We start from the raw sequence: 12,338 nt of genomic DNA, 5'->3' as shown, positions 1-12,338 counted from the left end.
TGTCCGATAAAAATAAGGGATTCCCGGAGGAAAAACCCAGGCGGCCCCAGTCCTTTCGGAGAGGCTCCTTCTTCAGGAGACAGACGGAATTCAGGGGTCGGGCAAGGTCCAATAGAAGCTCCTATAAGGGCTCCTTCAGCCAAGGTGGGAGGAACAGGGGTCCCTCATTCACATCAACATCTAGATCGAGGAGGCAATGACGCCATAGGTGTTGGGGGGAGACTTCGCCACTTCGCAGCAAACTGGTCCCGAGTCACCCACAATCGGTGGGTCCTCAGAACCATCGCGGAAGGCTACAGGATAGAGCTCTATTCACCTCCCCCCGACAGATATATTGCCCCCACTGTCGTCCTGGAGGACTCCGCAATGTGGACGGATCTTGAGGACATGGTAAACTCAAAGGTCATAATACCAGTTCCCCCAACGGAAAGAGGAAGAGGGCACTACTCTTCCCTGTTTTCGATCACAAAACCATCCGGCGAGGCCCGTACCATCATAAACCTGAAACCACTAAATGCCTGGGTCAGATACAAGAGATTCCGGATGGAATCGATCCGATCCGCAATCCCCCTAATAGACAGGGACGCCGTTATGTGCACCCTAGACCTAAAAAAGGCATACTACCAGGTCCCTATCCATCCCTCATCCCAGAGCCTACTAAGGTTCGCGGTCAGTTTACCAGCCCGGACCAGCCACTTCCAGTTCCAGTGTCTTCCATTCGGGTTGGCCTCAGCTCCCAGAATCTTTACAAAACTGGTGGTAGAGGTGGTGGCCTACCTGAGAGATCAGGGTATTGTGATCATTCCATACCTGGACGACTTCCTACTGGTGGCAAGATCCAAAGAAGCGCTCATTCGAGACAGGATCCGAGCAACTACCGTAATGGAGTTCCTTGGCTGGGTGATCAACTGGGAGAAGTCGGACCTCAGGCCAGACACGAGGAAAGTATTCCTCGGAGTCCTCCTAGACTCAGCCGACAGAATATCCTGGCTGCCCGAGCAGAAGCAGAAGACTGTTCAGGCCAGAACCAGAGACCTGTTGAGGCGTCAATGCTCCATAAGAGAGGCAATGGAGGTCTTGGGCCTCATGACAGCCTGCCAGTGTGTCCGATGGGCCCAATTCCACTCGAGAATGTTACAGAGAGAAATCCTTGCAAGGTGGGACAGAAGTCAGGCGTCGCTAGACAAACCCCTAAGGCTACCAGAACGAGTGAAGGAGTCCCTTCGGTGGTGGACACAGTCCATAAACCTTCAGGTGGGCATACAATGGACAACCTCTCCATACGTGGTAGTCCCCACAGATGCCAGTGCGTGGGGATGGGGAGCCCACATAGAAGGGAAGGTCTTCCAGGGCAAATGGCCAGCAGGCATCAGGACCAGATCCTCCAATTTCAGAGAGCTCTTCGCGGTCTGGGAAGCGTTGTGGAGAAACCAGTCGGTATTAAAGAGTCATCACATCCGCATATTGTCCGACAACATAACGGCAGTGGCATTCCTGAAGCACCAGGGAGGGACCAGACATCAACCACTACAGGCACTGGCGGGAAAAATATTCACGTGGGCAGAACGAACAGTCCGATCAGTGACCGCAGTACACTTAGAAGGTTCCCAGAACGAAGTGGCAGACTACTTGAGCAGACAACAGATCCACCCGACAGAGTGGGAACTGAACATAGAAATCTTCGACCATCTGTGTCAGCGTTGGGGGACCCCCAGTATAGATCTTTTCGCAAGCCGGAAGAACTCGAAGGTCCCCAGATTCTACTCCCTGAATCCGACGGACCACCCGGAAGGCGTAGACGCCCTGAGTCAGACTTGGGGAGAATCCCTCACTTATGCGTTCCCACCACTGGCTCTCATACCGGCAGTGCTCAGGAAGATACGCGAGGACCACGCAAGAGTGATGTTGATCGTGCCATATTGGCCGAGGAGAAGCTAGTTTCCCCTTCTAGGAGCCATGGCAGTAGGCAATCCAGTCGAACTACCCCCGTGGAAGGACATTTTTTGCAAAAAACGTATACCAAGCCGCTTCACCACGTCACGGTAACCCTTCACGAAGCAGTCCCTATCTAATGTATTTATGTCACACGTCACACAGGAGAGGGGTGGGGTCTCCCAAACCATGCTGAGCAAGGAAAAAACAGATTAAAAACATATGTGACATGCACAAGTGTGAACAAGTCGGTCAGACAATGGTCACACCACCCAATGGCTGAAACACAACAAGAGAACACAAAATGACAGATTTGCAAAAATACTCTGCAGTAAAAAACATGACAGTAATCGGCAAGTGCTGATCCGTTTTTTCCTTGCTCAGCATTGTTTGGGAGACCCCACCCCTCTCCTATGTGACATGCACATATATGAGCTGTCTTACACCACAAGCCCATATACTAGGAGGCGCCTGTCTGTATCCTGTTCATTTAGACACTGTTCACATGTTCAGGTTTTAAATACATTAGCTAGGGACTGCTTCGTGAAGGGTTATTGTGACGTGGTGAAGCGGCTTGGTATACATTTTTTGCAAAAAACGTATCGACTAAATACCCTGTATTTGTTATACAGCACTTGCTGATTACTGTCATGTTTTTTTACTGCAGAGTATTTTTGCAAATCTGTCATTTTGTGTTCTCTTGTTGTGTTTCATTAACACAAACAGTAGCTTTCCCCCTACATATGGGGTATCGCAGTACTCAGGAGAAACTGAACAACCTATTTTGGGTTCCATTTTCTCAAGTTACCTTTGGTAAAATTAAATAATTCGCGCTAAAGAAAAATTGTGAAAAACAAGTAAAAAAAAAAAAAAAAAAGTTAATTTTTCCTTTCACATTGCATTAATAATTCCTATGAAGCACTTGAAGGGTTAATAAACTTCTTGAATGTGGTTTAGAGGTGTGCCGTTTTTAAAATGGTGTCACTTTTGGTTATTTTGTCATATAGGCCCCCTCATTGTCACTTCAAATGTCATGGTCAATTTTGGTGGAAAAAAAAAATAAAAACTGCTCTTCTAACTTAACAGAAAAAAAAATGTTTAAAAAATTGTGCTGATGTAAAGTAGACATGTGGCAAATGTTATTTATTAACTATTTTGTGTGATATAGCTCCCTGTCAGACCAAGTAAGCCCACGAGAAACGTGCGTTGTGGCTGGTGACATGCTTGTCCACGTGGAGAATATGGTTAAGAGCCATGAATGATCACCCTCCTTTTATTTCATGCATCTTTTGAGCTTACTCGAAACTTCTTTTGGAACAGTGTGAGTTTACTCCACTGAAATACTCCAACTCATAGCAGCAGCCCTATTTGCAAGATATGATGCATTTAATAAAGGTGCGATACTATATTCAGGCACTGGACACTTAATTCCTTTTTTTGGCTAAAATCCCTCACCCATTACACTTAACCCTCCGTCAGGAACAATATTCGCACTAACTCGTAATGGAACAATGTGCCTGTCAAGCGCAGGCTAGAAAAATGCCTAGAATATCTAATTTTCTCAATTTCAGTGATCTAAAAGTGATCAGAGACCTTCATAGGGATGTAATTAAAGAGACTACACATTATCAGGTGCAAAACAAACCCATTTACTCAACATAAAAGTAACTTTGATATACACAAATTTCAAAACTCCTGAGAAGTACACTTTCATTTGTAAGAAAATCTGCCTAAGGCTAGTTTCACACTGGCGCTTTTGAGCGCAGCGACGGCCTGCGCACGGCCGCCGCTAAGCCCCGCCCCCGCCGGTAGCTCCGCCTACCGGTGCATGACGCTGCATGCGCCCTCTATCTTTATCACTGGGGGCGCAGGCTGTGCGCAGTATGCATTTGGCGGCGCATACGCCTTTTTGACGGTGCGCCGGCGCAACCAAACTGCAGCAGGTTGCATTTGGCGCAGGTCGGCGCACCATCAAAAAGGCGCATGCGCCGCCAAACGCATACTGCGCACGGCCTGCGCCCCCAGTGATAAAGATAGGGGACGCAGGGCGCATGCAGCGTCATGCGCCGGTAGGCGGAGCTACCGGCGGAGGCGCGGCAGGGGGCGGGGCTTAGTGGCGGCCGTGCGCAGGCCGTCGCTGCGCTCAAAAACGCTAGTGTGAAACTAGCCTTATTTATATGAAATATCCACAAACCTTTCCCTATCCATTCATAAAACAAGCTAAATAAACAATAGCAATGACTAAAAACATTACATACCAAACTTATAAAGTGTGATGTGTTCGGGAACAATGAGCCTGAGAAGCCAGCACAGCTATATCTTCCTTCCTGAAGCTCTGCAGACCAACTGTGGTATCAGGTTTCACACAGCAGCTAGAGCCAGGAGACTAGAGGGAGGGGGTTTCCTGAAAATCTGGTGAGAAGGGAGAAATGAAAGTAGAAGAGCTGCGCCTGTCAGATCCATTGTTCCTGACGGAGGGTTAATATTGAATGAGCAAGTCTTACATCATCCGAGTTTTTCTATTGACCTTGCTATTTATATTTAACTTTGTTTGTATACCTAACCTTTGATATCTTGAATAAAATTTATATTTTTAGTGCATTTTTCGACTTCATGTTTTCTGTAATTCTGTACCCTCCACTAGCTGTGCTACTAGGAATGACAGAATACTATATACACACACATTCCAAAGCATTATGCAAATCATATAATTTTTGCTCCGATTTTCCTAAATAGTTGATGCAAATGAGGCAGTACAATGTTCAAATCATCAACCGTTAAATTATGAATCACCTTTTATTGGACAAACCTCTAAATAGCTTTGAAAAAAGCTAACAAGACAAACCCTTCAAAATGCACAAGAGTTTTCAAACATTTTATAGGTTGTAAAGACCTGTAAAATGGTCATTTGTTGAATTTGCAGCATTAGGACTTATTTACTGAATAGCTTTTCAATAAATAAACAAAACAAATCTTTTAAGAGGCCAAGTTACATGTTAACATAGGACCCCTTGTTTGGTATTCACAATTCTTGCATCCATTGAAACCTGTGGGTTTTAGGAGAATTTCTTTGCAGGATGTCAGAGCTGCTGTCTTGATGTCAACTGTCTCCCGCCCTCATAGATATTTTGCTTGAGGATGCTGAAAAGGTTCTCAATAAGGCCGGGGTCACACTTGTGAGAAACTCGTACGAGTCTCCCGTCTCAATACCCGGCACTGCCGCCGGCACTCCGGACCAGAGCGTTCAGCTGCATAGAAATACATGCAGCTGCATACTCAGATCCCGAATGCTGGTGGCAGTACCGGGTATTGAGACGCGAGACTCGTGCGAATTTCTAGCAAGTGTAACCCTGGCCTAAGGTTGAGGTCAGGGAAGGTTGGTGGCTACACCATGGGTTTCTATCCTTACAGCTAATGACTCAGATATTCATTTAGTCACGAGATGGTTCATGGTCATCACAGATGGCACAGTTTTTGTACCATGGAAGAAAGTGGATTGTCAAACTATATACTTTGCCAAAGTCATTTTCACGCCTTCAAGGAGCTTAAAAGGGGCATAACCATTTTGTCCCCATGATTTCAGCCCCAAAAGACTCCACCACCTCATTGCTGACATAGCAGCCTTGTGGGGACATGATGGCCATCCACTACTCCATACATCTGCACCATCCAGGTTTGCATGGCACTCATCAGTAAACACTTTTAAAATTAGTCTTCATGTATGTCTGGGACCATTGCAGCAATTTCTGCTTGTGAGCACTGTTATGGGGAACCAATAGAAGGATTATAGTCAAGGCAGGATCTGAATGGCCATTGTACCTGGGTGACCTCAGCGGCCATTATTCAACCTGGGGTCACAATGGAGACTCTCTATATTGCATTGTACCGATTAGAAGAGGGAGCCCAGTCTTTCAATAAGCAGAACGATGCCGCTGTCGCCATTGACAGCGGCATCAGAACAGTTAAATTCCCACGATTGGCGCTGGCACTGATCGTGGTCGTTATTGCAGTGTTTCAGCAATGATGCATAGCGGACACTCGCTGATGTTGCGGAAATGCACTTTCCGCTGAGCTGTACACGTACAGCGGATTATGTGCAGAGGCTAAAAAAAGGCAAACATTTTGCAACTTTGGTCTTCCTGCGACACCAAAAAAAGGGTGGAGTTTGACAAGGACTAGGTACGGCTAGGTCTGCCGATCTAGTAAGAGGCGCAACTTACGCCATAACTGTAATCCAGTTCTTCACTGTAGTTCATCTCCGGCGGAGACGCATGGCGCTTGTAAGATGCGGCGTGTTTATTAAGTGGCATAATAGCCCAATTCACTACACCCCTTCAGTAAGACTGATGTGTACAATGCCAGTTCGAAAGAATCGGGACCATAACGTGACTGATTATGCCAAGTACCTGTTTAGATCTGGACATAATCATCTTTGCTGCAGAGAGCAACATTAGCAGCAATAATTGTCTCCATCTGTACAAACAATACACAGATGGGGCAAAGCTCATCAAACCTGACTGCAATAAAGAGCATGGCTAAAAGGCGAGAAACTGCTTCTCCTGCTTATGGAGTATTTTCCTGCAGTAGGCACTAGGGGGAGCTCACTGCGCACTATTCACTCGCATAGCAGTTATATAAATAAATATATTTTGAGCTAGCCCTAGAGATGGAGCCAGCTGCTGTTTTAAACCCCTTAAAGCCTGGATAATTTTATTTTTACTTAAAGTTGTGGTCCCTAGAAGGGGAGGATGCAAAAATTAATTTTTCCATACACAGTCATATGAGGGTCGAGTTATAGTTTTGAAGTACACCATTTACTTTACCATATCATGTGCTGTGTAGAAACAGGAAACAAAAAATCCAAGTGGGACGAAATGGTGAGAGAAAAAAAAATCTGCCATACTTTGTACATTGTTCATGGAATGGAAAAAAATTCCTTTACACAATTCTCCAGGACAATACAAGCACATCAATACTTCCAGAGTAAGACATACATGGCTGTGCTCATAGAGCCAGGGGCCAATACGTGCTGCCCAGGTTCCCTTTAATGCATTTCTTGATAGGGAAGTGTGGTGCCTGAAAAACCACAATTCTGGCATTTTGTTTTTTTTGTGTTTTTTTTTTTTAACGTTGTTTACTGTACGCATTGATTAATTTTATGTTTTGATAGTCCAGACTTTATGGATGCGGGAATATCAGGTTTATTTAACATTTCTTTATTTTTCAATGATGAAAAAAGGAGGCGATTCGAATTTTTGTATACATAAAAAAAACAAACAAAAACAAACAACAACAACAACAACAACAACAACAACAACAACAACAACAACAACTCAGCTTTAGTTCTTTCAAAGGCAATCATTTGTTCACTTAGGCCGGAGTCTCACTGGCGATTAAAACGGTCAAATGCAATGCGATAAAAAAATCGCATTGCATTCGAACCCATGTTATTCTATGGGGCAGCTCACATCATGCGATTTTTTATCGCATCCGATCCTCGGACCGAGACAATCGCAGCATGCTGCGATTGTCACCGATTTTCGGATCGGATTCCCCAATGCAAGTCTATGGATGCGATAAAAAAACGCATGGAAAACGCACCAAACGTGTGACTTGCGATTAAATCGCACAACTTCTCCAGGTCTACAGGATAGGGCATCAGGCATTCGCTGTCAATTTGATGCTTAGATGCGATTAAAATTGGTTCCTTGCCGGAAAATGGGATGACAGACGGATATCTGGCCAATAATTCTTTGTGCGATTTCGTACCGTTAAAATGGGACCGATTTTTTAATGGTTGTGTGTGACTCCAGCCACACTTTATAATGCAACACAACAGTAAATAGTGAAAATCCTCCATAGGATTACCAAGACGGTAGCGACAGGGGCCTTAAACATGTACCACCACGATCGTGTTGCGGTGGGTTGATGGAAGTTGGTGCACATGAACACTGGCAACTACACCACTTGAGTGCAAGAAACCTAAATTGGCTGATAAATGCAGAAATGTCTGATGGCAGCATTTAAGTGTGATTTACATGCATTTTTATTGTGTTTTTGACGCTGCAGTTTGTTTTTTGGCGGCAGGTTTTAATAAACCTACTTTATTTTTATTATTTCCTGGTGTTTGACTTAACAAAACTTTATCAATAAAGTGGTGTGTGGAACATGTGTTTTTAGTAATTTTCCAGACACAGGTTTCAGTATACCAGCAAGAGAAACGGTCATCTTGCAGATTTAATCTAGGCACCGCAAATCAATTTATGCTGCATAAAAAAAAATGAATAGTGGCCAAGAAATTTCTTTAAACCCTATTCACTTTGTGTATGTTTTCGACGCTGTATATTCACCCTGTGCCAAAAAACACTGTGTCTTACAGTTCCAACAGATACTTACCCATTTAATTTAGCCAACATCAGCCCCGTATGACGCAGTCTCAGCTCCTGAGCCCACTCCATACACCTTGAGCCGCACCATGATGAATAGATCAGTGATGGAGAATTAAGGGAGAAGTAAAGAAGTGGGAGATTTTAAGGGCTTAAAAGGAAGTAGATTTTAAGCTCTGTGTGACCCTAGCTTATGTCAGCAAGATATAAAAGTAGTGAAAAAAAAACAAAACATTATGTGTGGTCAATAAAAACACACAGCGCACAAAATAAAAGTATTTCAATTAAATAACCATAAGTAAATAAATAAAAATAGACTCAAATAGCAGTTTGCATTTGCTTCTGTTCAAGGTGTTTATTGCATCTCACAGGGCATACATGCACTGGGTCTTTAAACCATGATACAAAGGAAAGCCAGTTTGAAATTGATTTTAAATACTTGATCCCCATTTAGAGTGTATGTTATCCCCACAGTAAATTCAGATACGACCATCGAATAAATAATTGAATTGAAAGACTTACAACAGGTGAACGTCGTTCCTATCCAATATACTTCTACAAACAGCTGCCAAGCCACTTGTAACACTGATCAACAGTGACCTCATTTGTATTCACCAAAACCTTAAGCCAAAGCTGTCAGCACACAACGGGATGAATGTGTGAACGAAAAATGAAACGCGCACAATATGTACAAGAGAGGGTGGAGCTTGCTGATTCACATGACATTCGGTCACAAGTGGTACAAAACTACTCACAGTCAACTCAGAGGAAAAAGTGCTAACAAAAACAAGAAAATGAAGGTACAATAAAATTTAAAGGTTAAAGAAAAATATATATTTTTTTGTAATGCTCCATGGGACCTAGCAGCCTTGCTGCAGCTACAGTGAAGAGACACGTCGATTCATTTTTGAAAAACGGACCAATAGACTAGTTTGGATGCAAAGACTGAAAATTATAATTAAAATATACAATATATTTAAAAATCAACAAAAGAAATATGATGCATTTATGATATGATCTGTCTGTATAGGTTTGCATAACTATATACGTGGAGGATGGATTTCCTTTCATATTCAATTAACTTATAAATAACTTTAAACATATAAAGTACCACAAAAACAGTTTCCTTTTACACAATTAATAGTCCTGTGGGTAGTTCTCACACACAAACAACGGGTTGTATTGGAGTGTTTTCTGCTGTGATCGCACAAGATTTCATATTTGATAGAAGAAAACAGGGGATGTCCAAACATTATATACATTGAAACGTTCAAAAAACACAGACATCTGTCCAGACTGCTCAGCACACAACAGTTGGGTGTTCTGCCCCCATCAGGAAGGGGCAGGAAAAGCACTAGAAGGCATGGGGGAAGTTACACCCACTCATGGAAAACACTGGAAACCCAAAAACACAAAAATGAACAAAATATGATATATAGTGGTGGGTTACTGCTAGGGTAATACAGAATACTAATGATTACTTTCACAGCTGTGCTACGCGTTTCAGATGAGAGAAATCTAAGCACTGGGTTTGGTACTGGTGGCTCACTTAGAAAACTCTGAGCAGCAATCTGTTCTTCACAGGCTCCAGACTCACATATTCAGGTCACAAAACAGAATCTGGAAGAAAAATACACAAATTAACATCGTCTAAGACTATAACACATCTACTAAACCTAACGCCCGGTTATATACATGTATAGGGGTCAATCACTGTGATGCTTCCATTTGCACAGCTATTGTAGGTTCTGGTCCCCATTGGTATGAGGAACTGCTGCTCCATGCTTTTTGGCAGTGGCAACAGCAGAGGGATTGGCAAATGCTAGCTTGCCAGATGGTTGGTCCTACCCACCAAACTTAAAGTGACCCCTCTTTCCCTCGGTTTTGATTTTACAGCAATCATTGGTGGTAATATTTGTTAACTAAAACTCTCCTATCTTGCCTTGGTAACATTATCCACTGGGGCTTTATTGTATTTTTTCCTACTTCCTTTGATAATCCCAGTAAGGGCTGACAGCAAAAAGGTAGTAAAAAAATAAAAATAAAAAATTATATATATAAGCTAAGAAAAAAGAAGCAAAACTTATTTCCTGCATGCTGACCAATGCAAGAAGCCTGACCAATAAGATTGAAGATCTGGAGTTGGTAATATATGAGGAAAAATACGACATAGTAGGAATAACTGAGACATGGTTAGACGACAGCTATGACTGGGCGGCTAACTTGCAAGCATATGATTTGTTTAGGAGGGATCGTAAAAAAAGGAAAGGGAGTCTGTCTATATATAAAGTCCACTTTAAAGCCCACACTAAGAAAAGATATACAAGAGGGAAATGAAGAGGTGGAGTCTCTATGGGTGGAGATACAAGGAGAGAAAAGTAATAAAATCCTCATGGGGTTTGCTATAAGCCACCAAATATAACAGAAGCCACTGAAAATGTATTATTGAAACAAATAGACAAAGCAGCAAATCACAATGAGGTGATTATTATGGGGGACTTCAACTACCCCGACAGACTGGGAAACTGAAACCTGCATATCTCAGAAAGGAAACCAATTCTGTCAGTACCCAAGGATAATTATCTGTCATAACTTGTGCAGGGCCCAACTAGAGGGACAGCCCTTCTGGACTTAATTTTAAGCAACCGGCCAGATAGGATAACAGAAGTATGAGTGGATGGGCACCTAGGGAACAGTGACCACAATATAATACAATTCCACTTGTCCTTCAGTAAGGTGCCCTGGAAGGGGGTTACGAAAACGCTGAATTTTAGGAAAGCAAAGTTTGATCAGCTTAGAGAGGACCTTCACCGAATTGATTGGGACAATGTCCTCAAAAATAGGAGCACAGAAAATAAATGGGAAATATTTAAATCAGTTTTACACACCCACTGCGAGCTAGCCATACCGTAGAGAAATAAAAGGGCTAGGAACAGGAGAACACCAATGTGGCTAAATAAGGATGTAAAAAGGGCAATAAATAACAAGAGCAAGGCATTTAGGGAGCTAAAACAAGAAGGCAATGAAGAAGCGTTAAAGTTATAGAGAAAAAAATAAAATGTGTTAAAAAAACAAATACATTTAGCAAAAGTGGAAACTGAGAGACTCATTGCTAAGGAAAGTAAAACAAACCCCAAACTATTCATTAATTATATAAACAGTAAAAATATTAAAATTGATGGTGTCGGCCCTTTAAAGAACAATGAGGGTGAAATCAGAGAGCGATGTGGGAAAAGCAAAAGTTTTAAATACTTTTATCTCAACAGTGTTCACACAGGAAAAGGATTTGCCTGTTGAAATGCAGAGTGATAATGTAAACTCCCCATTAAGTATTACCTGCCTAACCCAGGAAGAAGTGCAGAACCGCCTTAGTAAGATTAAAATGGACAAATCACCAGGCCCTGATGGCATTCACCCTCAGGTATTAAGGGAGTTAAGTAATGTGATAGACAGGCCTCTAGTCCTTATATTTAAAGACTCTATAGAAACAGGGTCTGTTCCTTTTGATTGGCGGCAAGCAAATGTGGTACCAATATTCAAAAAGGGGTGTAAAAGGGAACCTGGAAACTATAGGCCGGTAAGCTTAACATCTGTTGTGGGAAACATTTTTGAAGGGTTTCTAAGGGATACCATTATGGAATATCTCAATGTTAATAAATGTTTAACTCCATATCAACATGGGTTTATGAAGGATCGCTCCTGTCAAACTAACCTGATCAGCTTCTATGAGGATGTAAGCTCTCAAATGGACCAAGGAGAATCATTGGATGTCATTTATCTCGACTTCTCTAAAGCATGACAATGTCCCACATAAAAGATTGTTAAGTAAGATGAGAAAGCTTGGGCTAGGGGAAAATGTGTGTAGATAGGTAGGTAGCTGGCTTAGTGATAGAAAACAAAGAATGGTTATTAATGGGGCATACTCAGCTTGGGCCAGGGTTACTAGTGGGGTACCACAGGGTTCTGTATTGGGCCCCCTACTATTTAATATATTTATTAATGATCTAGTGGATGGCTTAC

At 42.6% G+C, this 12,338-nt stretch overlaps 1 protein-coding gene across 1 annotated transcript in view; it reads right to left on the bottom strand.

The window, feature by feature from the left end:
* Window positions 1-8,643: 8,643 nt before the first annotated feature.
* SNAP91 (synaptosome associated protein 91) overlaps window positions 8,644-12,338 on the bottom strand; it is a 201,109-nt gene continuing 197,414 nt past the window's right edge. Inside the window, exon 31 of the mRNA XM_073589658.1 lies at window positions 8,644-9,938. The gene's annotated coding sequence lies outside the window, so the exon portion shown is untranslated. The remainder of the gene's footprint in view (window positions 9,939-12,338) is intronic.

Source organism: Dendrobates tinctorius, unplaced genomic scaffold, assembly GCF_039654945.1.
Source record: "Dendrobates tinctorius isolate UK_male_01 unplaced genomic scaffold, ASM3965494v1 ptg000111l, whole genome shotgun sequence".
NCBI classification, from domain to species: domain Eukaryota; kingdom Metazoa; phylum Chordata; class Amphibia; order Anura; family Dendrobatidae; genus Dendrobates; species Dendrobates tinctorius.
The sequence above is the reverse complement of the archived record's forward strand: the minus strand, read 5'-3'. Positions and strand labels throughout refer to the sequence as shown.